Consider the following 27,039-nt stretch of genomic DNA (forward strand, 5'->3'; position numbering starts at 1 on the left):
TGCATATTAGAAACAAAAGTATATTTTCTACAGAGGGAGGAGATAATCTACAATTTAATGTCTACTTTTTACATAAAAATGTTTGTCAACTAATAAAAAAACAAAAAGAAAATATGGAGACATTACTGGCTGTAAGCCATAAGAATATACAGAAAATAAAAACATATCCAAAGTAGATGCAGATAATATAATTGTCAGACACAGACCCAAATAGCCACAGTTAACATAGACAATGTGCTAAAAGACAAAATGGAATATTTGGCAGAGAAATAGAAAGTGAAAATATTTCTACAGCTTAAATTTGGGGAACTGAATTTAAGAAGTCAATAAACATGCTTAGCAGCATATTAGACACCTTTAAGTCGAATTAATAAACCATATGGTACATCAAATAAAAATCATGCTAAAACAGGAAAGAACCAGAAATAATGAAAGGTTGGAAAGATACCCACTGATTTTCTTTTCTAAAGAAAAGATAATATAACAAGAGAGTATTTGAAGAGCTAAGTTACTAAGAATTTCTTAACATCAACCAAAGGCATCAAGCAAGACAGTGAAATTCAATTATGAATACCAAACAGAATAATCAAATAATAGGGAAAAAAAGGCAAAATATGAAGAATAGGCAAATTAAAATAAAAACATATACTAATTTTATGGGAGAAAAATGCAACCAAGACTGACTTATAAACAAAAATACGAGAGTTCAGAGAAAATGGAAGTATATCCTCAAAATCCTTAACAAAAGGTACAGTGAAACAGTAATTTTGTCACCAGATAAAAAAGTGATAGAATGAAGGATTTCAGTTTCAAGTAAGGTTTACTAGCCTGTTTCAATCCAAATTTTAATAAGTGAAAAAAAGTTATATATTAAAAAGAAAGAAAATCATCATAAATATATGAGAACAGTGAGAAGGTGAAGAACCAATACACAATATTTGCATATTTTTTCAATGCAGTATTTGGGATTCTGAAGCAGTGACTTCTGACTTGGAGCCTCAGAGGAGGAATTCAGGACCCTTTGAAAAGCTCCTAGAACAAACTGCTGTAGGTCATGACTTCAAATTTAGATTTAAAGACCTTTCTCTTAATCTTGCTTTGTGTCCCTGTGAAATACTTTGTTCAATTTGTTGGGATACATCTAGCCTTTGATTGGTGAATGTTGGCTTTTGATCAAAATCAGCACAAAGTTTCAAAAGAACCATCCTTATTAAAGACTCAGTCCTTCTGGGGTCTTATTTAAATTTGCCTCTTTCAGGTCAATCATTTGCTTCCTTGATATTTTCTCACTATAACACTGAAGTGTGTGGTTATTTCCCTAAATGATACAATTTCCAGAGAGGATATGGAATTGCAGTGAACAATGGGGTTTACTTTGGACATCTAGTTTGTTCACTTGTATAGTCACTTGCAGGGGACTGATGAAGAGATCCTCTTGAAGAGATGGTTTAATATGTCTAAAAGGTAGATCATTGTGTAAGAAATAGCCCCTCCTTAATCTCCATACATCAAGGCTTAATTAAACACAGTCTTTTGATGAGATAGTCTGATAGAATTATCAAGGACCAAATTTATTATGTAAGTGGTTACATTGGACATATGACAAGATTTTATGCTAAATCTAAGTTTTTCCTTCTGTACCTGAAGAGGATATATATGTAGACTTATCAATGACAATTTTATATTTGTTTGAAGCTGGCCCTACCTTAAAAAAAAAAAAGTTCCTCTGCCTTTTTTCTATCACTGTGAAACTTTGTAGATTAAATGATCAAAAAAGTCACTTAGCTATGTGTACACACTCCAGCAACATTTACTCCAGAAAAAACAGTTAAAAATACCTAAATGAAAAATAAACGAATTTATTTATTTTTTCTGTATTTATGTATATATGCATATATATGCACACATATATATTTCTATATGCGTATAGTTAGATTTATAAAAAAGAGAAACAGATGTCTAAATCAAGATCCTTATATATACAATAGATTGCTTTTTCATAAATTGTGTTGGGAAAGGCAATCTCATGTAGATAATCTTTTGACCCCAAGTTGGCCATGTAAAAATGGACTTTGGCCATGTTTTTTTTTTCTTACCAAGAGATAAAGAGACTGTGTGGGCCCTGCTGGGCTTACCCCCCAGAGTAGGAGTATCTTTCTTTGTTGTCAGCCTGATTTCTGCTTCTTTGTTTTGCTTAATCACATGCATCACTTAATAACTGTCCAACCCACTGCTGTGTCTGTCTCCTGTGAGTGGGGTCTTTCTTCTATGAGTGAAGATGTGGAATATAGTCACAACACTACATTAATTGATTAGAGACCCCACTGGCCATCAGAGGTAGGACATATTATTCAGAGTGGTCTGGATCTCTCTCCTTTTTACCTGAGCTGAGAATTATTCTAACCCGTGCTTCACTGTATTGTCTTTACCTGGGTGATTCTGATACCAAGAGACGATGGACAGAAGTGCTTAGTCCTCTGGAGCATGGTTTCTGCTTGAAAACATAAATATAATTTGCCAATTTTGCCAAACAATAAAAGAGAATGGGCAAAAGCAGAAGTATCTCACCAAATGCTGAAATTTAAGGAAAAGTGTTTTCAATAAGTATGACACCACAGGAAATGATAAGTAGTAGAAATGGAACACCTTAGGAGATGATAAGTAGTAGAAATGGGGAACAGAAAACACAGTCTGGATTAGGTTCAACTACATTTCCAAGTCGATATGGGAAAAGATGGCATTCCATAAAATAGAAATTTTTATTGCTAATTAAATAAATTATAAGAAAAAATAACTATTGAAATAAGCCATGTTATATATTTAATCCCATATACAAAAAAAAAAAAAAACTTCAGGTAGATTAAAGAACTAACAAATATTTGAAAAATTCTGGGACATATTGAAATGGGGCAAAGAACAAGTAGCTGATTATCAAGGAAATGCCACAGAGGCGGCGGGGCAGTTAGTTAGGACACTTTCCAACTCAGCAATTACCCCCTGAGGCTGCTCTTTCTTGCCTTTGGGCATATATGCAGGAAAGAAAGAGAATGGGGTGGTCTATAGAAAAATCAAGAGGCACCAGTTCTGGGTCATGGTTTCTCTCTGGAGAAGTCTATCTCTGTTCTGACTCTTAAATAAAACTTGCTTTCTATGCTTGCCTTCAAATTTCTTGGGTGTTTAATCTTCAACACCAAGGGAATAAAGAACCTATCCTGATTTCCAAGATCGGTATCAATTTCATATATGTCTGTGGCTTAAAGAAAAATTTAGAGAAAAAGAAGAAAATCCAGAAAACAATAGAAAAGACAGCTATATTCTTAAACATTCACATTGTTTCTACTATGTGATTAAAGTTATAAGAAAGTCAAAGCACAAACAATTGATGGTGGATATGTTTTCTTATATAGGTCAGATCTGGCAGTTATTGCAAAGCTTATTAAGTGCAAAGAGTAAGTTGAAGAGTGTCAAAAGAACACATTTTAATTTTAATTTGTCTTATTTATGTACCTATGTACATACATTGTTTCAAATCACAAAATAGGATTCTCAATCATATATGGCAATCTCAGGCTGATGAGGTTTAGAATGAGGAAGGAGGATTATTCAATTAGTCTTTGATAATATTGCATTTATTTCACTTTTTACAATGATTCGTTTTGACAATTATAATAACTAAATATTAAGATGAAAACAGAAGGGAGTAATTATAAGTTTTTCATTGTGACTTTTAATGAGTCTCTCAGTATCTAGATATTTTCTTTGACCTCTTTATTTCAGTTACTTCCTGGTGATGATGCATCTGTCCCTCTTTACACCAAAGCATGAATGTAAATTACCTGAAATAGAAATGTTGATTGCCTTCTGAATTATTTCTCTCTAGATGGGTCTTTTGAAAATGTTCTGCATTTGAAAATGCATTTCATCACATAGTATTCAAATTTGTTTTGAAATAAGTAAACATGAAATTTCATGAAATAAAGAAAATTTGTTGAAATTAATGTATTCTCTGAGGCATTTTCACAGTGTGACTTAAAAATAAAACAATTCAGAATTAAATTCTTTGAATTGTGATATCATTTCTGAGAGTTAAGGATAATAGAATTTAAAGTTTATGCAATGCATTATTGGGAGATAGCATTTATGTTGAATATTTAAATATTTACACTCTGATCTATCTAAAGATTCCTCCCTTCCAAACCTGAAACTTATGGTTCATTATTTTAAGTAACATTTGTTTTCACAATCTATTGCTTTGTGTTCCTCTACCATTACAGACTTAACTCAAATTTTTCCCTTTTAGCTCAATAGCTACTTAGTCTGACACTCTTAAAGGCTATAAAACATACACTATCCTCAGAGCAGCAGAATTATATGGGTAAAGTAAGAAACTAAGGGAGTTGCTCCCCATTATTGTCTCCTCTATAGAAATACATGAATTTTGAAAACTAGAAACCTAGGAATTTGCAAGTCAGTGCATGGAATGTCAACTTCTTGAAATGCTTATTCATCTTTCTCCATTGGCATCCATACACCAAGTACCACATCTGGTATATTGTTATCTTTTATTGTCTTTTTCTACCAGGAGACTGTAAGACTGTAAGTGAAACTGAAAGGAAATGAGTGGCAAAAGAGAGAAAGAAAAAAGTAATCTTTAGTTTACACAATTTAGAAAATTTATTATTAAGAAAATCAGTTATACAATAAATGTCAAAAACTGAATTCCATCTACTCAAAGAATGAGAAAATGAGGCAGTGAAGAGGACCTATCTCTGGCCCACCAGAAATGTCCTACCAGTAACTTAATAGGAATTAGGCAAACTGTTACAAAAAATTCACCCCATTGACAGATATTATATGGGCAAAATCTAAACTTTCAGAAGCAATAATCAAGTGTGTTATAAATAGGATATCTTTTTAGAAAACTTTGAATTTTGATAACTATCCATATATTGGAGACTGATGAAAATAATAAAAAGAACTATGAAAAATTCTGTAAAACAAGGAATAGACAGCTTCATATTAACTATAAAATGGATACCAAGTCTGAAATTATTTAGCCATGCAATATGTAAGGTGCTACATTTATTGCTTCATTTGAACTTGAAAATCACTGTACAGACTATGTATTTTTATTATCTCAGTTTTGCATAATAAGAAAAATGATTAAATAACTCCTTCAAAGTTTGTATACATATATATATGAAAACCAGTATGTAAATCCAGAGATCATAAATTCTTACTCATCTTTGAATTGATAGTAAGATTTTGAAGACGTTTTTACCATTATTTTCCCTGAATATTTTTTACTAGAATATATTGTCTCTTTGTCTCCTGATAATCTCAGTGCTATAAAGGAACTATAAGAGGTTTCTAATCTTTATTCACGTGTTTTCAGCATGAAATACCATAACACACACACATATCCTGTTAAAACATCTGACTCTCCACATAAATGAAATAACACCAGTTGAGATAGCATATTGTGTGGTTGGAAGCTGTCATGAGAGCCATTTAAATCCCCAGATAGTTATCCATAATGCCCTTTTCCATAGAAGATCTTGAAATACATACTGACTGATACAAATGGAAAAATATTGAACTCCAAGTTCAATGTTGAATTGAATTTATATAATTTTTTCTCACTCTCAAATTTATGTAAAAATATTCAAACTTCTCCCTATGGATACTTATTGAAATATTTAAAAATCATGATAGGATATATGGATTAAGAATCAGTGATCATAATCAATTTTTGAAAAATGTATTACATTTGTAAATTGTTTAAAAGCATGTAGACATACATATACTTTTATAAGTATCCTCAAGAGAAAAAGTTTCATGCAATGTGCAAAATTAGGGAACATCCCATAAGAACCACGGGTTCAACTGCCACAGGTATTCAATCACATGTATTCAACTGTGAAGTTTATCAACCTCCAAGGCCATCTTTACTTCTGACACAAATGACAAGTCTGCAGATCACCAAGACCACCCTGACTTTCAAAAGTAGAAAGACTCAGGGTACTGTCTGAATGTCCTCACACTTACAGTTATGGTTTATTGCAATGAAAGGCTACAGATTACAATCAGTGAAGGAAAAGGGAGATGGGGCCAGGAAAAGTGCACATGTGGTTACCTGTTGTCCCCTGTGCAGTAAAAGGCAGTCATAATTTTTATCAGAAATATGTAAAAATGTTCAGGGTGTATTTCCAAAAAGTGAAACTCAACGGAGTTTGGGTCCAGAGGTTTTACTTGTGGATTTGGCTTGTGAACCTGGTTAACTGCACACATGCCTGACTTGGCCTCTAGGCCCTCCAGAAGCCAAGCTGATTCCATGAGACCCAAAGGACTCACATCAGTCACATTGCTGGACAGTCTTGGCCCAACACTGAGGTAAAGGAAGACACTTTTATCAGACAAGATATTCCAAAGTTTCAGAGAGTGCCGCCTCATTGTCAAGGGCAAAGTCCAGTCCTCTCTTTGGGAAGGATTGTTTTCTTCATTACACAAAGTGAGAGCAAGAAACTAAAGTTCCTTTGGTTTTACTGCTACTTTAAGTAATAATAATAATAATTGACTTGTGATGTCTGTTGAGTAAGTATATGCTTACTTGGCTTGTGTACATCTATCTTTTTAGTATTAGAAAAATGTGGGCTACAAATGAAAATCTTCTACGTTGCCTCTGATGTACAATAGCAAGTATTCTACAACCTAAGAGAACTGAAGATGTATGGTAATAGATTGCAATTCATAAAATATCTTCAAGTAATAATAAATGTTTTAGAAAAACGTCATATACGTTCAAAATGGAAATACAATAAGAAACCAATAATTAAGAGAAACCCAGAGAACATTTCTATATTTAAACTGAAAGCACACACACAAACACCTGCACACATGTTCAAAAATTTAGACATTTATGAAGAAAGTAAAAGCAACAGTAGAAAAAGAAATAGAAGTAGAAGCAAAGTTTTACATATAAGATGCAGCTTTAAAATATCAAAGAAAAATCTAAAAATAGATAAAACGAAGAATACTGAAAAAATAATGATCTGAGTATCAATTGATGAAGATAAGAATAGAAGACACAAATCTAAAAACAAAGAATGAAGTTCTAAGAAGTAAGAGTATTTATTAATATATAGAAAGCAGAAAATAAGAGTACTGGAAAATTCAGAAATTTTCTTTGAAAAAGTTCATGGGAAAGCGGTGTTTTCTTCACAATTATTCTACATTTGTATCACCTGGCAATAATTTCAAAACATTATATATCAGATCAAAATTTATAGTGAACTAATTTGACCTCTGAGGGAATGTTTCAACCATCAGAATTTTTTATGTACTAACAAGAGATTTAAACATTTGGTCAAATAATTAAAAAGAGAGAGAGAGAGAGAGAGGAGAGAGAGAGAGAGAGAATCTAAGCTTGGTATTAAATAAATACATAAGAAATGACAATGAGAGAGGTGATGAACAAAAGAGTATTAAAGAGCTATGACAATATGGCAATAATGATTTAAAATTATAGACCTTCTGATAAATAAATTGAGATTTGTAAATAAAAATTATGATTTAATAGTTCAAAACCATCTATGCACAACACACAGATACAAAACAAAAAAGCTTGATAATGTGTTACATGTCTTCTACCATTCCTTTAAAAAATGTGAAAACTGAAGAGTGAAGAGAGAACAAACAGATAGAGAGAGGGGGAGTAAGGAAAAACAAATTCACAACTTGTTTTAAGATAAAAATTACATGATAATAAGAAAAATGAGTCAAGGATAGAATGGAAAAAATGTTTAACTTAGAAACACAGTTTTAATAGTACTGAATAAAATAGTAGCCTGCCAAATTATAAACCAATACCATTTTGTTAAAGTGCAATGAAGAGTTAAAGTTAGAAATCTATTAATGTATTACAACATGTTGTATGGACTGAAAATTATTTCCTGGTATCAGTCCACCCTTCTTCCATATGATAAATAAAGCCTATTAGACTATTAGAAATTCCTCTGTAACTAGATGGGTCAGCTTGAATTAATTGTGTATTATATTTTCAGGAAGTTTTATGGATCATTTTCAGTTTATGTATCTAAGTAACTGTATGCAGAATATGAAACAATTTTCCTGTTTTACCCATGATTCTTCTCATTCAGTAAGGTATGTATAATTGGTTTATGAAAAGAAAAAATGCAGTCTTTTCTAGTATATGCCTATACACAATTGTGTACAGGTAATTGTATTTTAAAATACATCTCATATTTTAATAATAGATGTCCTTCAGTTCATTCTGCCTAAAGATATTTTATATAAAAATGTGGTACATTTAAAAGATTACACCTTTAATATATTCTCCATGGAACACTTTACACTTGCTCAAGATATACTACATTTCAAGACCTATTCTAAGACATCTTTGAAGAGACAATTCAAAATATTGCCTTTATTAATGTTCCGTGAGATTTTGAGAGCTTATATAGACACTTAAATTTTGGCATTAGTTACCCTCAAGCAAGAGCAGATGTTTTGACATATGTTGAGAGGAGTACTCTGAACTAGCTATTCTAATCTCCTTCTGGAAAACTTTTTGTGCTAACATATGGTAGACAATGAATCTTAAAAACCGTTGGCTATGGACTTGACAGAAAAATGGGATTAGTTAAGATTTATTTACATAGATTAACCAAATTGAGCATAGAAATGGATGGAATTGGCCATATCCCACTGATTTCCGAAAGATTGGCAAAAAATGTTTCCATCTTGCCAAAAAATTATTTAAACCCTCTGAATTTTACATGCAATATAATATTTCTCAATGCTAAGCATATCTATCTTTTTTAAATCATGTAGAAGACTTCCCCTGCCTACAACATCATTAACAGTTCTAAGAGGAATATAAATTTGCAGTCTCCAAATTGTGGAAGAAAATGTTCAAATTTGAATAATTTTACTCTCTTTTCTTCATTATCATAAAAATGATGTATTCAAAACACAACAATATCCACATTTAAATGGCATCAAGCAAAATCATATCCTTTTTCTATTGCTGATGATAATTACATATGAAAATATCTCCCCATTTTTGTAGATTTACATTTATGTAATTTGAAAGTTTAAAATAAGAAGTGCATATTTGTCAGCTATTATTTAAACAAGCCCAGACTCATAGAGAACATTCATGCATTTAAACAAGATGTAAAACATGGTTTTTATTTTCTTTCTTAGAGATATGTCATGGTATTTGGCAAAAATAGTAATCTACAATCATTCTTCCCTTTACTTAAATGCCATTTTCTTTCCTTTCTTTCTTTCTTTTTAAAAATATTTTTCCATGTGTGGTGTTCTCTTTGTACATTAAATGTGTTTTGAAAAACACCAGAAACCCAGAAAATATTTTCCAATACCCTCTTTGAGTATACTTCAAATTTAACTCATAATGGTTTCAACAATAGGAGACATATAATAGCATCCCCCTATACTCAGGAGTTGAAATTATGGATAATACATGGGTAATCAGCATTGATTAGTACATGTACTTTGAATAAAAGCAAGCTATGATAGCAACTAGTTTGCTAAGAACCAGAATGGGCTTGAATTATCCAGATGTCCATGTATTCCCAGAATAATCTTTTAGGAGGTGCAGTTTATACTTTAATTCTATTTTTTCTAAAAAGCATTAAGAATGTAAATCCTTCGTGGGACTAAGTATTAATGAAAAGCATGTAAAACTACTTTAGCTAAATATGTGGTTAGGAGATTACTGTAGTAAAAATAATGTAGTCCTTCATGTTTGATATATTTCAGCCAAGACCTTTTTTCCCATAGAAAGAGTTTCTTTTGCCAAGATTCTTAGCTTTTGTTGAATATATACTCCAGGATTCTTTGGTGTAGAGTACTAGAATTACTTTGAAAAATGCTTTTATCTAACTGTAATATTTTTTTACCATAACTTAATATAAGAACGTATATTATATTGTTTATAGGCTCAATAATCACTATTTCTAATCTTTGTAAGATGACAAATTACATTTACTTTGAATAAATGTGTTGAGATAATCCTCAAACCTCTCAAATACCCTTAAAATTCAAATATTCTAGACTTCTTCTATCAATTCTATATTTCCTTCTCCTGGTTATGCTCGGTGATTAATCTTTGGCCAAACAATGAACATATGGATGTGTTCCTAATATTTCATTCAAATTATAAGTTCATTTTTCCAGTACTTACATGGTTCTTTAAAATCTCTTAGAATTCTAATACACGATTTAAATAACTTGGACCTTCCTTGAAAAATAAAGGAAAATGGCTGTTGAAACTTGTCTTCTTCTGAGTTATACTTTCTTACAGTATTTAGCTCTCAGTAATAATTTGATATAAGACAATGATTAGTATTCTGAAAAATGGGACACTCAGGAAAATTAGTAACAAATGCTCATTACCTTATAAAGGTCAAAAACATTCAATGTCACATTTCTTTTGTATTTCCAGAGCACAGGAACTCAGTGTGATGGAGCAGTAAATTTCTGAAATTATGACAATATCAGTAACTGACATTAGTTTGTTAGTCAATAAGAAAAGATAACCAAGGTTAACTTCAGCATTAAGAAACATTTTCCCTCCCATTTTGCATTTGGATATGATTTTAATTTCTGCTTTTTTTCCTTTAGTTTCTCTTGCATATAATTTTCACAAATTTTTGTTTGTAGCAATTATAGCTATTTTTGTAGGTCTTGAACTTACTTTGGATATGATTTCCTAATATTTTTTTCCCTTATTTATCCATTCTTACAATAAAAACCTAATAAAAATCAAAACATAAAAAAAAAAAAACTGCAGCTTGTTACAAGTAGCACATTCTTATAATCCTGGTGACTAGGGAGCAAGAGACAGGAGGCTTGGAAGTTCAAGGCCAGCCTGAACAATTTAGTGAGCACCTGAGCAACTTTGTGAGACCCTGTCTCAAAATAAAAAAAATAAAAAGGGCTGGGAATGTAGCTCAGTGGGAAATTACGTCTGAGTTCAATCGCTAGCATCAATCAATCAATCTTTATAAATAAAGTCAGGTTTCGTAATTTATGTCTGCAATCCAGCAAATTTGAGAGGCTAAGGCAGAAGAATCTCACATACAATGCAAACTTTGGAAATTTAGCACAACCTTTTCTCAAAATGTCTTGTAATTGAATATCAGTGGTAGAGTGTTGCCTAACATGTAGGAGTCCCTGAACTCAAATCCCATTACCATCACCATGCAAACCCCCACACAAAAAGAAAGAAAAAGTATCTGATAAAATAAATAAAGGAAAAAAAAAACAGATGATGTAGCTAAATTCAAACTTATCAAAATATTACATATAAGTAGTTTTAGACTCAATGAATGATAGAGACAGATTGGACTGAAACCACTCTATACCCACATGTATAAAACTTGATTCAACTATGAAGAGACTGAAATGTTAAATTAGTAATATGGAAAATATAATATGCAAATACTAAACAAACCAAAGTGTATTGCTTCTGGAAATAGGATATGAAAAGGACTTGCTCTATTCATTCCACAGGGAGACCTGATATTGCAGTAACTCTAGGAATGATGCACCTCCAATAAGCTTGGTTGTAAATAAAAGAAACAAGCATTAAAAAAAAGGTGGCTATAGTAATATCAGAAAAATTAGAATTCAGAGAAAATAATTACCAGAAATAAAACAGTTCAGGGAAAAAATATATAACAGTCTCAACAAAGCTTTGAAATGCATGAAGCAAAAACTGCTATACTCAAGGGAGAAATACAAAAAATCCACAAGTATACTTCAAAAAACAATCCAACTTTCTTTGAAATTAATAGAACTAGCAACAAATAATGAAATTATAGAATATGTGATGGACATAAGTTGATCTAAATTGACATATACACTTTCTTTCAAAAAACAAAAGCAAAAATAATATTTCAAAATTTTAATTTGTATGTGAGATTCTTCTGCCTTTGCCTAAAGATGCAGTATTTCCTGGGCTATCAAAATTTTAAAAAATACAATTTTTTATGAATTTGAAAGAATTGAAAATGATCAAAGTGATCACAGAGTACTATACAGAAGTAAGCAATAGAGATATTTAGAAACTGTAGAACACTACATAAAACATGGATTAAAAGAAAATTAATGAAAAAAATTAGAAAATATCTTAAATAAAACAATGTATTATAATTTGTGGGATATAGTACAGCATAGCTTAAAAAATGACAATATACTATACACTAAATGGCCTATATACAATATAAGTGTATTTCTCACAGTTCTGGAACTGGAATAAGGATAACAGACTACAGCATGGTCAGGCTCTCTGGTCACAGATTTCTTCTAGGTTGCAGGTCACCAAGTTCTCCTCTTATCCTCAAGGGACAGAAAGACATTTTCTGACCTCTTCCTATTACCACATAATTCCCACTTGTGATGCTCCACTCCTTCCCTCCTAGAAACCTGACCTCCAAATACTATCCTGTTGGAGATTCAATTTCAACAGATGAGTTTCTGTATACACAACTGCTGTATTTTGGATGAGGGTCCCCAAAGGCCCACATATAAGGTTTAGTATCCATTATGGCACTAACAGGAGGTGGCAATACTCTTAGTTGGTTGAGTGTACAAGGAAGTCCTTAGGTCACAAGGGGAAGGTTCTCAGTGGGATGCAAGTATCTTCCTCTTCCAGATTTTCTCTACTTCCTGGTTTATAATAGAGATGGAGTCTTTGCCACATGTTCCTGCCATAATGTGCTGCCATTTCCAGAGGCTCAAAGCCAAATAATAGTGGATCATCCAGATCCATGATCCAAAATAAACCTTTTCTCTTTATAAATTAATTGCCCAAGATATTTCAATATAGTCATGCAAAGTTGACTAAGATGCAAACATTCAGTCCAAAAAAGTAATTTTATGCCTCTAAGTGCATATTAGAAGAATCCTTCCAAATCATCTAATTTTTCATGTAAAGCAAAGATGCAAAAAAAATAACATTAAACACAAAGTAAACAGAAGGCAGTAAATAAAAGCTTAAATATTAAACAGAAGTCAAAAAATAGAAAACACAAATATTAATTCTTTTAAGTTTCATAAAAATTAATAAACCTCTAGTCAGAGTGATCAATTAACAAATATCCAGAATAATACATGAAAAAGAATGGAATAGTAAATATTTCAGTAAATATGGAGTATATTTCCATACAATTTTTTTCTCTTTTCTTCTCTTAATTTTAATTATAATATTGTTTTCATATTTATAAAATAAATACACAAAATTTATGTGGTGATCGAACAAGACAAGAATGAATATGGAGAAATAAGGGAACAAAGTTATAGTTTTGTTGAAATTAAGTTAGTGTTCATGTAAAGTGCACCATATTTATTGAGAAGTGTATTGTAAATCACAGGGAAAATGAACTAAGAAGACAGAATAAGAAACAATTGTTTTGCATAAGACATTAGTAAAAAAAAGAGTAGCAACAAAGACAATAGGCATACACATATGAAAAAAGCAGTGAATTGACAGTTGTAAAGCTAATCATGTTAATAAAGATACAAAAGCCAATTATTTAATTATTTAGTCAAAATTTGAGGAATATGAATTTGAACTAAAATCTGAAATCTATATATGGCAGAAAATAGAGGTATTTTTAGATTCAAACATGCAAGTGAAATTTTACCTTCATGTTATAAATTTCTAAATTCATCAGTATTATGTTAAATCTATTCAGTTTTCTCATATGTAAAGTCTTTCAAGGAGATGACATGTTTTGTGAAGTATCTGTCTAGGTTAAAGGGAATTATGAAAAACAAAAGCAAATCAAACAGTATTGTAACAATGGTCATAGCTATAGTAAAAGAAATAAATGCTAAATTTCAAGCATTCCATATTCCTGATGAGATTGTAAAAATACCAGATGTAAACACTTGTATTTTGCAATAATATAACATCTAAACCACATATTAAAAGATAGCTGTCTTATCAGTATTCCACCTTCAAAAGATGTGTGGATTATTTTGAAGTGCATAACATGTACAACACTGTAAGGTCATTGGAGGAAGTAAAAAGAGATTCTTTTTTAAATGTTCAAAGAAAATGTTGAAGCATATAAAACTGAGTGTTCTACAAAATGTGGTCCTTTGAAATGTTCTGTAATGAAACTCTTCAGTAGTTAGAGTCTGTTGGAAATAGACTATATATTTTTCAAGAGATTCACCATTTAATTTATCAACAGATAGTACCTCAGAAGGCAAAGAACTGTGACTGTCTTATGTATGAATCTCCTAACGATCACTATTATGCCACACCTATGATTTTCTTTATAATGTCTCTCAAAACATTGCTGTAAGCATATACATGTAGATATTTTAAACTTAATGTTCACCCAAATATAATCTGTCAGAGAAGTTTTTTTTTACTCCAGAATATCTACTATAGATTGCATGTTTCTTTATATTTCTGTGATACTTATTAATATTTATACATCAGTATCTCTGCAGAGAGTAAAAGATGTGATTGAATTAATATGTAAATTATTTCATTTTAATTATGAAATAATCAAAAATATTAGCCCAATACACATATAAAATATCAATAGTAGTTTACATAAGAAAATCAAAACCATCGTGCCCACCACACATGCAGCATGTTTTGCATTTTCTCTTGGTGCATATTTATTGATACATTTGTATCAAGAATACAGAAAGGAATATTGCTGTGTCACTTGACATACCTCTGAAAGTTGACATTGGTACCATTTCCTAAAGAAAATCAACATTCTACAGTACAATCCAGTTTCTTCATGCAACGCAGAATACAAAATTTAATAGTAGTTATGGCATAATTTATAGAAATGTAAATCAATTTTTTAATAATTTTTTCATATATATATATATATATATATATATGTATATATATATATATATATATATATATATATATATGTATTTATTTACCATATCAAGTAGATAGCCAGGTTTTGTGTGCCATCTTATCTCAGGTAAGCTGTAGAAGAATTAAGAGAACAAAAACTACATAAAGTCTAAACATGTTTTTCAAGAACAAATTACATTGGGTGTCCAAGAGGAAAAGGAAAAAGGATGATCAGGGCATGCCTTTGAGGAAAAGAAAGCATGAAGAAGACTTCAGAAGATACGACTCTTGGTAGATTTGGAAATTTCAGTCCTAGGCACAGGGACTCTCATTTTTCATCAATGCTCTCACAGTCTTATGTTAAAGAACTGGGATGCTTAGAAAACTGAGGTACTGAGATTCTCACTGTCATAGGTTGGTAAGACCAAATTGTTTCTTTAACAGTATAATAAACAAAATGTGGACAGTCCTGCCTGTAATCTCAGCTACTCAAGAGGCCAAGTCAAGAGGATTGTAAGTTCAAAACCAACCTTGTCTTAAAATAATTTTTATTTAACAAGGACTGGGGTATAGGTCAGTGGCAGAATGCTTTCTAGCATGCATGAAGTCTTGTGTTTAATCCTTAATGCCACATAATCCTTAATAAACACACACACACCACAAAGAATATAATTAAATTTTAGAGATGCAAAAAAATTAAAAATATACTTAGTCAAAAAGTTGTTTAGTGTGTAGATTTAAGCCTTATCAAGTAAAAATAAAAGTAAAACATCAGCAACTTTGAGGTACAAAAATTTTGCTTTCAAACTTCTGCTTTTTTGTTATACATACAGATCCTAGATGCTTCAAGGGGAGCCACACACTAACAAAACAAATGAAGTATAAAAATAAAAATGTCTAATGATATCTGAAAGCCATTAAGAGTAATATGAGCACAAATTTTGTAGCTAAGATCGGAGACTGGTGCTACCACTCATTGCAATTGTATATGGAATGCAGCAGCAAAGTAAATTGAAGAAGTCTTGGGGGGCGGGGGGTGGAAACACAGTTAAGGGAATTATACAGCATGAAAGCTTGCATATGTATGGGATGTGATTGAGAAAAGAACCAGATAATCTCTCATTTTTAAAAAGAAAATAGTCTAACTAGGATTTGAGTCTATGGAAGACTGATATGTCATTGTTTGGTTAATTTTGAGTATTTCACCTTTCTCTTTTGCATTCAATAATACTTTATGAAAAAATTTTAGAACTCAAAATAAATTTAGTTATTTAACTAAGTTAGAGAATGTACAGATATTATTATTTCTATTAGAAGAAATTAAATCAACCTGAAATAAACAAATCATGGGAATCATGTTTAGGAATTAAATGCATTGATGTGTCCCTTTTTATACTGAAATGCCTTGTGCTCAAGATATTTACAGAAGGTTTCTCTCTCAGGAAATATTGGAACCATGTTATACAGGAAAAAATGAAAAGTTTCTTCTACTGATAATTTTTTAATAGAATTCCACTAATTCATGAAGTATTATTGTCACCCCAACTGCAACATCATAATTTGGGTGAATTAGTACTTGACATCAAGTGATCTACAATACTGGTAAATTATCTTCTACATGAAAATCAGACTTTCATCAGTTTCAAACCTCATTACTAATTATTCACATTACTAGAGATTCATATAATTTTATAGTCAAATTTACCTAATTTCTTCATGAAGGACATTACACCCAGAGCACTTAAAGTCAATAAAAAATTCAGTCCTACAGCTAAGCAGGGAGAAGTAAAACTCATCGTCCTGACTTCTAGTATGGAGAATATAAAATAATAGATTTTACTGAGAAATTTCCAATACCACTTATTTCAATCTCTTCAGAGCTACCAATAAGAAAACCACTAATAGAGACATGGGGGCGCATGGTTAGAAGAAAACACAAGTGGGTACTTGCCATTTAAGTGTACTAATAAAAACACTTCCTTCTAGTCACTTTACAATTCAAGCAAACAGATTTTAAAAATTAGAATCTGTGTTATTATGGAGACTTCAATCTTATAAAGATAACAATAATATGGATTAAATTTGGAACAGTTCTCAATTTTTTTATGTATGCCATTATATTTTTAGAAGTTGAAAAATCTTGCAAATATTTCATTTCTGTTTTGTTTCTTATTTTTAAATTTAAAAAAAATCAAATCAAGAACACTGGTCAAAAGTTTTCTTCAGTAGAATGATTTTTAGACAAGGTTATATAAAATTCCAACAGAGCTGGTGAATGTCTGACTGATTAGGGGAAAATGACTTGGCATGTTTTGTAGTAAGACATTTTAGTATAAAAAATGAGTATATTTCTCTTTTTATGTCATATTTCGTTGGGGTTAATTGATTTCCTTCAATAGAAGTATATGGTGTTTAGATAATAAAGGTTTTTGAAAAGTTCTTGCTTAATTATAGTACTTCATAAAGACATATGCAAGCTCAGGGCTGGTTATGTGCACAGGAAAGATACCAGAGGGCCCTGTACTTCCACCTTTAGTTGATTTTCAGGTTAGGCATGAGATGGATATAAACAGAATGGCAAAATTGTAAACTATCAGCTGAGTGTAGAAGGTCAGCCAAAATACAAAGTCATAGTCTAGATCATTTGCTAGTTATTATTTTTGTTTCACTTAAGGGCATGCAGTTATTGTAACAGCAATATCAGTGATGACACACAGCCAAGTACACATGTTTTACACAATCAATTTAGAAAAAAAAAATCATTGATAGAAAGAAAAGAAAAAAAAGAAATTAAACAACAATAGCAATCATAAAAAAAAAATCTTGGGGATGGAGGGAAAGGAATAACAATCTGTATCAGTATCCAGAATTGACCCAATATAATATATAAAGTGATTCATTGAAAACTTGATTCACACATCTAAAGTTTTCCCATGCTTACCTTTCCATAAACTAATTAAACCAATATTATTTTATCTACTAATTCTGCAGATTTTATGTATTTACAATATTGTACTTTCTTCCCCACAGTAAGAAAATGAGCAAAATTTTCCTATATTTATATATTTTAGAATCACTACATACTTGAATAAATGGAAAAAATAAGGGTTATTTCCTGATATGAAGAGGTTACTGTGGACTATTTAACATTCTCAGTAAGTGGTTTACAAAAAAGTATTTACAAAACACCATTTATTTGTCCACTTGTTCATGTTTTCACTGAAATAACATTGGTCACCAATCACGGCTCAGACCCTATTTGAAGCAATGTTATAACATCAGAAGAGGAAAAGATTAAATTTAAAAATCTCTGGAGCTTACTTTCTGATGCAGGAGATATAAAATATAAATGATAAATATAGACCATAAATCATATAGCATATAATGATTATTCTAATATTTTAAAATGCAAATTAGAGAAAAAATGATAAGAAAGTCAGTTGTGGATAGTTATGAATTTGTGAGATTTGAAGAAACAGAAGGGACCACCTTTGAAAAACCACAATATAAAGAGCAACATAATAAGAAAGAGGCTCCTGAGGGATAACATGCCCTGTTTACTTGTAGAGAATAGCTAAAAAGTACTTTATGAATAAAAATGAAAATAAAATGTTTAAACCTCTAACTATCATGAGACTTAAGAACACAGAGGTTGTTAGTGAGCATAATAATGGCTGAACACTGATAATTCCATAACTCTTAAGTATTAGAGTGGATTCAGGGTAAAATAAGAAGTGATATGTTTAAGATAACAATTATTTCAGCAACTTTGGCTACAAAGATAAAATAGAATGAATTGAAAACAGGGGGACTTTAACAGCATGTTCATATGCTAGTAGGAATAATCCCTCGGAGAAATAGAAAAATTGATGACCTAGAAGAAAGAACGAACAATGTTGGAGACTACCTTTTAATTGCAAAGAGGGGTGTAAAGTGAGCTCTTTTATACATAGATGCAGAGTTTCTGGAAATACAATCCACAGGATTGAATTTATACTTGAAATAGATGAGAGAGCTGGGAAACAGTTAAATTGTGACTTTATATATAAATGACCATTACTTTACTGCACTGTACTATTCCCCTCTTACCTAAACTGCATATGTCCCATTTTCTTGTTTGTTTATTTTGTCCTGATTTAAAGGATATCTCAATTATCCTGACCATGTTTGGGTAAAGACTTTCACACTCACAAATAATCAAGTTATTTTTCAAACCAGCTACCATTCCATTACAAGCTTGCTCAGATGTGTGTAATTGTCTGAAAGAGGTCTTTTTCAATAACTATCTCACTGTATAAATAAGGATCCAAACAGGAGCTTTGTTTTGTACTATTTTTTTTCTGTAGCTATCATCTATGACTAACCACTACTTTTCTTTTTTATGCTACAACACTTTCCTCTAAATTATTGCACATTCTACATTTGAACATTTGCTTTTTCCTTCATTTCTGTAAATGTGTCTTGAAAATTAGTAATTATAGAGTTTTAATTCCTTTTTATTATTTTAAAAAAGAATGTATCATATGTAGTGCTATGGTTGAGATATAGTTTGCCTGTGTGCCTGCCAAATGTTCATATATTGAAATTTGTCACTATTGTGAGGAATTATGATGGTGGAAATTTAATCTGACTTTGAAGTTTAAAGGCTTAATATCAGTTAAGGTTGTCTGAGTAGAACTCCCATAGTTGAATCCCACTGGTATTATCATAACAGGGAGAGACACTGGAAAAGAAACACATATACCCTCCCTATCTATTGCCATGTATTTCTCTGAGCTATCTGGGGATAGGGTCAGCTGTAAGATCATCCCCATATGGAGTCCCTTGACCTTGAATCTGTAGAACCATGAGTCAAATATAAAGCTCTTTATTTTCAGATTCACCAAGTTTGTGATATTGCATTATTGGCAACAAAAGGGGGACTTGGTAGGTGTAGTATAGTAAACTTTCTATGGCATCATATCAAGAAGCCTTTAAGGTAGTTGTTTCATTTTTTATAAATCAGCAAGTGTTACAATCATTTCCTTATGAATAACATTCTTCATCAGTATTTATCTATTTATAACAACTTTCATTGCAAATTGGTGTCTTGAATCCAATAATTTATTAGATGATACAAAGTAAGGATAAATTATTCTTTTATATTTATTAACTGGGGATACACTATAAAATATTTTATTTTATTTATTTTTGGTAGTGGGGAGTGGGGATTACACCTGGACCACGTTACCACTGAGCCACGTCTCCAGTCCTTTCATTTTTTATTTTGAGACTGTTTCATTAAGTTGCTTAGGGCCTAGATAAGTTGTCAAAGTCAGCCTCGAATTTGCAATCTTTCTGCCTTACTTTCCCTAGTTTCTGGGATTATATGCATAAACTACTGGGCCCAGCTTCTTTCATATTTTGTTTAATTAATCCAAGTTATATTGCAGACAGGCAAGTTAGAAGTGCATAATTATTTTTCTTGACCTATTTTATATTAGTTAGATGATTTCTTGTCAATACCCATCTTGATGAATGTGGGAAATATTTGTTATTTTATAAATATCAGCATTCATTTCAGCAAAAATATATCTGAAAAATGTTCATATTGTATAATCAACTGGAGTCATGACTTTGTTTGATCCTCATTTTGTCCTTTGTGTGGGACACTGGGGACACTTCCAAATCCGCTTCTATGTAACTCTGATATAATCCAATTTTTGAAAATTTGTTTTGTTTTTGAGGATACCTGGATACCTGTGGGTTTTTGTTGTTATTGTTGTTTGTTTGTTTGTTTTTTAATTGGTGATAGATTCATCTTCACAAAGGAAATAGTGGTAAGGTGACTTTGCAAAGGGCATGTACAATGAGAATTTTTTGTATCCATGGCTGTGGACAATGAGTAGACAAGCAGACTGTTTGATGATTACTTCTGCTGAAATAATGTCAGCCAGTAATCAGGTACATTTAGAGGCAATTGCCCATGCGTACTGGAGGCAGGGGCAAGAGTTGCTCCCCTTTTTAAATGATTCTTCTAGGTTTTTCAAAATATGCCTTACAGAGAAACTAACAAGGAACTAGCCAAAATCACCAAGTCATTCCACTCACTTGTTTTAGGTGTTCAAGAGTGAATTTAGCTCATTAAAATAATAAATGCTTTGCTCAGATTCAACCTCTTTACTAGACTGCTTTCATTTTTTGTACTGGGGGTTGATCCCAAAGCCTCCCACGTGTAGCCAAATACTCCACCACTCAGCTACATCCCCAGTCCTTATTATTATTGTTTGCATTTTAAGACAGGGTCTTGGGAAATTTCCCAGGCTGGCTTTAAACTTGTGATCCTTGTGTCTCAGCTTTCTGAGTAAGTGCAATCACAGCATGCACCCCTATGCCTGATTCATTTGTACATTATTTGAAAAATAGAATGCATGACTGCAAACTGAGAATGCTCAAGAATGTGCCTGCATCTATATGTGATGAGTGTTTCTTATATAACTACCTTTAAGTATCTCTAATAAAAAGTCTGTTGCTTTCTCTATTCTGGCTGGCACTGCTTTGTGTATTATCTCCAGTGTGCTCCTCACTTGATACAAGTAAACACACTTCTCCCTTCTTTTATCTACAGGTCACACTAATCAGCTTTGCACTCACCAAGGGGTAGACCATGGGCTCCAGTTACAATGCAAGCCCTGATGTGAGATGATGGGTGTTACTTATACCAGATGTCAGTAAGGATTTAACTAAATCTAAACATATTGCTCCATTTTGATTATTTGGATCTGTCAAAGGACAAAATTACAACCATTTAGTTTAATAATCTTAATTGGCTTTATTGTCAATTTTATAATCCAGCAATGCTTTCTTCCATGAAACAGAATAAGTGTGCAATTGAACTGAATAGAGGATGTTGGTTGTAATGATAGATAGAGCTGAAAAACGAAGAAACAACAATAAAAATATGTAAAGAAAATTGGTAGTTTTGAAATTATTTTCCTTGTCAGGCAGGGACATGGAGACAAAGCTAGACAAGTAACTGTTGAGTCAATATTAGATTAGGTCAAGTTAACTTTTTTTGTGCAAGGATTAAGGCAGAGGGAAGGAACTTCATTATTATGTGAAGTGAAAGTGGTTTGTTGGGAAAATTTGGCTGTTATCTTTCTAGTACTGATTTTTCAGTAAGTCAGATAAACAGCTTAGTTTCATCTTGTCGATGTGGAACTTCAGCACGAGTGATTCCATTTTAATATTCAGTCTGGTCTGCTGGGGACCAGTGTGGGAACTTAGTCCAAAACAATGGCTCCATGTGAATTGTATTCATCAGGACTCATTGTGATGGGTTATCAAAGGGGGGGGGGATGAAGAGCAAGAGAGAGAATTTTTAAATTTACTTTTACTACAAAAGCAAGAAAATTTGGTCAATGTTCTTGTGTGGTTGACATGCCCAAAATAGTTCTTATAAACAGATTCAAGAAAGTAATTAAATTACAATTTAGGGGTTAATTCAAACAAAGGTTTTCAGCTCTTTGACCTTTTCCCCCCTCCCTCTGTTATATATATATATATATATATATATATAGTTATTTAATAGTTATTATTTTAATCAGTCTTGACTGAAAAACACGTATGCAAGGATCAACTGTCAAACTCAAAACTGAAAGAAGGAAAAGGAAGAGGAGGAGGAGGAAGAAGAGGAAGGAAGAGGAGGAGGAAGGTGACTATTTCCCTTTAGAGTGTCCTACAGAGGGGCACAGGCAGTGGTAATGGTTGGCTTCATGGATGACAAGTGGCCACTGACACCATTACCTCAACGTCATTCATGACTGACAGATACTATTCAGACAACTCCCAATTGTATGGGCCTCCCCAAGATGTGTCCTATATGCCGGGATCTTTCTTTCATCCCTGTTGTTCACTGTGTCACATGATAGACATCTGAGAAAGTCTATGTGTTGATTTCTGAAACTCTAAATCTGATGCATGCTCTGTTTATTGAGCATCATCTGTAACTCTCTTGACCTCAAGCTCAGGGATCTAATATCTGTTAAGTAAAAGTCATAGAATCTTTGTTTCCTAGTTTTTGTAATTTTGTGTACATGTATGTACACATATTCCAGTTATTCCCTAGAAGAATGGGCCCCTTCCAGATCTCCCTAAGCACCCAAGTAACTATCAAACACCAGGGTCCAACACCCCAGGCTCATTTAAATAAAATTAAAACTGTTCCTCTTGTGGTTTTGCAGAACCACATGATAATAGAGAGAAGAGAAGAAAAAAAAAAAAAAACTTCTATTTGTGTGAGCCACTAGGGGATCTTCTAGTTCTGTTCAAAGAAATACAAACCAAAACAACTATTTAAAATAAATTCCCCTGTGCACTAGATACCAGGAATCTTGCTCCTTTTCACTCTTCTGGGAAATTTTCTTTGTATTATTGGATTACTCTACTCCATTAGTAACCAGTCTGATCTGCTTTCTCCTGCAACCCTACTCCTTTCATTCCTCACATTCCTGATTAATAGATTGATTGATCGATTGATTGATTTTGATACTGAGGGTTAAACTCAAGGCACTTGACTACTGAGATATATTTCCAGACTATTTTATTTTTATTTTTTACTTTGAGACAGGGTCTTGCTATGTTTCTAAAGCTGGCCTTGAACTTGTGTTCCTCCTGCCCTAGACATCTGAGTTGCTGGGATCACAGGCATGCACCTCTATGCCTGTCTAACATTCTGTTAAGTCATTGTACAGCAATGCATAGAATAATAATAATACTATTATTAGATAGCTTGCTTGTCTAATCTAACTGGGCTTTTATCACTATTAGTACTTTAATTTCTATATTCCTTCTACTATTTAGACCTTACTGTTTCCATTTTCTTTTTCTTTCTTTCTTTAATTTTTTTTTTTTTGTACCAGAAACTGAAGTCAGGAGTGCTAACCACTAAGCAACATCACCAACATTTTTATTTATAATTTTGAGATGGGGTCTTGATAAATTTCTTAGGGTCTTGCTAAGTTGCTGAGGCTGGCATTGAACTTAAGATCCTCCTGCTTCAGCCTCCTGAGTTACTGGGATTACCAGCATGCACCACTGTGATTAGCCAGCCTTTATATTATTAATCTTCTAATAAAATTTGGATCTTCTAGAATACAACAATCCCATGTTAAGCTAATGGCAACACAAGGATTACAACCTATCCCAACATTCAAGGCATTTTTCTTTGTCCCTAGTAAATCAGGAAGGTAGAGTCTTTAGATCTCTAGGAAGGCAGAGACATTGCCCCTTGTCAGTTTGAAACAGTTCTTGAAGATGGATCATGGATCTTCACCCACCCTTAAGAAAAAGGAACCAAAGTCTCTGGGATGGGGAATGAGGTAAGATAGAAATACTAAAGATACTATAAATCTAAAAACACCTCCACAAACAGACTTAGTTACTAGACTTGTTTTTCCTGTAGGCCTGTCACTCCAAATTTCTGAGAAATCTAAAAATCAGAATTATATTTACTCATATATAAATAGTATCTTGTACAATGTATTTTCAATTTGATAAAGCAGAGGGGGATTTACCTCACCATATTCTGTACTCTCCTTTCACAAAGTTTCCTGTAAAGAAAAGCCTAGCACCACCAAAGCTCTTCTTATTGTCCATATAGCCCATGTCCCACTTTGAGAATGTGTATCTCCCCATTTCTCCAAGTTTCATTTTCTAATAAAGCTCTTCCTCTGTAATGAAACCTGGTGTGTCTTTAAGTTATTTTATGTCAAGAGCCTGGAGGTTCAAGTAGAGGTCTGCTCTGATTCTCAAGAGACCTCCTTAAACTTCCTTATGATGACACCATCATAAATGTCAATTGCAGAAGTCACAGAAAGGAGATAAGTGGTGGCTTCAGGGTCAGAGTTACTTCATAAAACAAGTCTAGAATAGCAGAGATGCTAGTCATGAGAAGGTCTCAAACAGAAAACAAATGGATGATGGAGACACTAGATATCAGTTTTTATCTCAGGACCACATTCAGCAGTAAAAATTGAGATCTGTATTCTTATGCAATAAAAACCCTGAAATTAATTTAGTTACTTTATAAATTGTTGCTATCCTCCACCTTCAAAATTCAATTATCAGATTGATTTTACCTAACCAGGACATCGTTAAATCTCAATTCAGCCAAATGATGGAAACTACCAGACAGTGGTAGTGAGGGTCCATGCACTGGGTGCTGACACCACTTCACAGCTGCCAGTACATGTATTTTTTCACAGGGGACATAATCTGACCTTCAGCTTGTCATCCATGCTGTAGAGCAGGAACTATAAGGAATACATTTGTTTAATAAAAAGTATTGACTGATCTTTGTTCTCATTCTTTAAGTGAGGCAAATCTGAGAAAGTAAGGTGCCTGCCATTGTTATAGATGCCCATTCTTACTCTACATGTATGCACAAGCGTGCACACACACATGCATGCACTTTCATAAACTTTTCCTCTGGGAAATTCAACAGGCTTTCACAAGAAGCATCCAGGAGAATCTAAGGAAAATTACCCCATAATTCTGATAGTGAAATGGAAAGAGTATTCATTATGCATTCCTCTCAGGGCCTTCTCCATTAAGGGACAACAGCTTTAGTCTAAGAAGAACCTAACAAGAGGCCAAAGGTGAATCTTATCTCTTATAAGAGAAGGAAATACCATCCAGTTGCATTTCCAGGCCAATTCCCCCCACCACCACCACCGTTTACCTAAGGAGAAAAGTAGAAGGAAATAGAAAGAAAATATATAATATACAGGTGAGAAGGCTATGAAAACATGACAATATAAATTGTATTTGGAGATCTGAAATACACAGTCTTCTGTTTATATACTCACAGATCCACCTAATCAGATATCAGAATTCATTAAAAATTAATTACTTCTGTACTGAGCATAGGCAGACTTTTTGTCTTGTCCGTAATCTCTAAACAATACAGTGTAAAACTTTTTAAATGGTGTTTATGTTATATTAGGTATTACATGGAGTCTACAGATTAGTAAATGTATACAAGAGAGTATGTGTGGGATATATGCTCATATTATGCCAATTTATAGTAGCAACTTGAATGTCCACTGATTTTGATATTTGAAGGGTTTCTGGAACTAAATCTCTATGAATACCCAGGGATGACGGCACTAGGCCCTCTGCAGATAATAAAGGCATTAGAAGATAAAGGAGTGAAAGCTGAACCTCTGAACGTTAAACAGAAACACTTAGGAAGGCCCACCATAAGACTGAGAACTAACAGATTAGAGAATTTTCTTATTCCCTTACTTCCAATTGCCATTCTGATAACCTAGAGCTTCTAGAGACAGACTGTTCCAGAAGAGGACCACAGAGGGAAATGCCAGAGCCAAGGTAAAGTGTAATCAGTAGGGAACTTGGAAGTTACTGGCCCCAAAAATACAGTAGGCCTTTTAAAAAGCCTAAAACAACTCCAGTTCCCAGTTTTGTATAGAAGGCGCTTAGGAGTCTCAGTTCATCCTAAAAATGCAAGAGTTGAAAAATATGGGAAAATCAACAATTCTTCTTGGATCCACAAGAGAGGAAAAGTAAAGAACAAAACTTAGTCTCCCATGATTGTAGAGATAGACAAACAAAAATAGAGTCATCGCTAGACAGAAAAGAGAGTTACGAAGTGAAACCACCCTGGGAACCGCCAGCACAGAACAACCCTTAACTGTAATTGAAGAATTCCTGGAGGCTCTCTGCAGACAAGTCTGAGAGTTAGAAATCCCCCATCGTATTGATGGGGATTATAAAATATTGTGTGAATTACTTCCAGGAACTCAACCAAGTTCCCATAGTAATGTCAGGAAAAAAAAAAATGCCCTTGTGAAGTTCAGAATCCAGAAGCACAGATTCACTAAAAGACTGAAATCAAAATCATCAGTACACAGAATGCTTCTCCTCTTCTGAACCTTACATTATTAATACCCTAGCACAGTTTTTTCTTTTACTAGTACAGATGGTCCTGGACTTCAGATGAGGTTACATCTGGATAAGCCGATCATAAGTTGAAAATTTTTTAAGTTAAAAAAAATGCATTTAATGCAACTAGTTTGCCAAACATTATAGCTTAGCAACCCAGGACACTGGAGCACTAGGTGCCAATACTCCTTATCATGTGGCTTACT

Source organism: Marmota monax, unplaced genomic scaffold, assembly GCF_021218885.2.
Source record: "Marmota monax isolate L192 unplaced genomic scaffold, Marmota_monax_Labrador192_F-V1.1 WCK01_AAM20220418_F8-fsc00202, whole genome shotgun sequence".
Classification (NCBI taxonomy): Eukaryota; Metazoa; Chordata; class Mammalia; order Rodentia; family Sciuridae; genus Marmota; species Marmota monax.